Consider the following 1559-nt stretch of genomic DNA (forward strand, 5'->3'; position numbering starts at 1 on the left):
ACACACACATGTCTGGTCAGCTAGCCTTGTGGGGGCTCTCCATAGGCGTAATGGTTTTTCTACTGTGCAGACCTTATATTCTATTGCCCTACACCAACCCTACACCTAAACCTACCCCTCACAGGAAACTTTGTGCATTTTTAGGTTTTCAAAAAACTTCATTCTGTGTGATTTATTAGCTTGTTTACTCGTGGGGACCTCGATTTAGGTCCCCACCGTGACACGAGTCCCCACGAGTCTGTGCGTATTCAGGTTTAAGTCCCCACCAGAATAGAAAAACAGGTACACACACACACACACACACACACACACACACACACACACACACACACACACACACGCCATACACACTGAAGAGTTTTATGGGGACATTCCATAGGCGTAATGGTTAAAATAACAACAACTTACTGACACATAGTAAGAAATGGTTATGAAAAACTGAAACTGAAGTGAAACAAGTAGTAGGAAAGAGGAGAAATAAAAAGCGATACTTATTTAAGTATCGCTTATTTATTTCTTATTTAATAATCTTATTTATTACTTATTTATTTATTTATTTAATAATAAGTGACTTATTATTGTAATTGACTTTATTGATTAAATGTAAGAATTTGACACACTTCTAGAAAAATAAGAGCGTTGACACAATTCGAACACTGCATGTAACCACAAAAACCCTTTAGAATTCAGCATTCAAAACGAAACATATCCTTTCATGCAGTCTTATAATCTATGACTGTTTTGATAATAGATTAAATAAACAATGCATAAATGCACTTTAACACAGGTCCAAAGAATGCCTTTACTTCATAGATAGATATGTTATTATTATTGTTACTATCTTAATGTTATTGTTATTATTTTTATTACAATGTATAAATTACCTCATAAACGAGTAGGCAATAAAAAAAAAAAAAAAAAAAAAAAAGTGAATTAGCCGTGTTGCCGCGCAACGCGGTGACATCATCCAAACGCGGAAGTGGAGGAAGTGGAATACAGTTACAGTGAAAACACGAGGAACTCAAGTCGTGTTGTTATCATCCAAGAATCAAATACAGTCCAGCAGCCTTGCCAGATATCTAGATGGAGAATTCTGGGAGATTAAAGATGCTTTTCGTGACGCGATTTCAAAGTGTGAACTGTTTCAGTCCAGCAGGTAAGTAAACCGTGTTTCCTTAAAGACTGATTCACGGGAGTTATCTTGAGTAAATAAAAGGAAATATACAGTCACCTCTTCCAGACACACGATGGAGGCTGTGCACGTTTTGTCAAGATTTAAAAGATCTGAATCCATTTTGCGCTTCATTTGAATTTACCGAGAGCTCGCTGTGTTCTCGGTGCAGTTATGAACGGACTCTGGATCAGAGCAGAGACCTGACTGCAGAGAGGCTATATCACATGTTAAGACTGCCTTTCATGAAAGAACACCTTCGAAATCAGGTACGTGAGAAATGAGAGAGTCTTCTGCACGTCTTTATTACGCATTCAAAAAGTACTATGGTGTTACCATGGTAAAGTTATGTTGTCATTTGGTAAAAACAATAGCACTTTGATATATT

This window comes from Sinocyclocheilus rhinocerous, unplaced genomic scaffold, assembly GCF_001515625.1.
Source record: "Sinocyclocheilus rhinocerous isolate Xijiao unplaced genomic scaffold, SAMN03320098_v1.1 scaffold304, whole genome shotgun sequence".
Classification (NCBI taxonomy): domain Eukaryota; kingdom Metazoa; phylum Chordata; class Actinopteri; order Cypriniformes; family Cyprinidae; genus Sinocyclocheilus; species Sinocyclocheilus rhinocerous.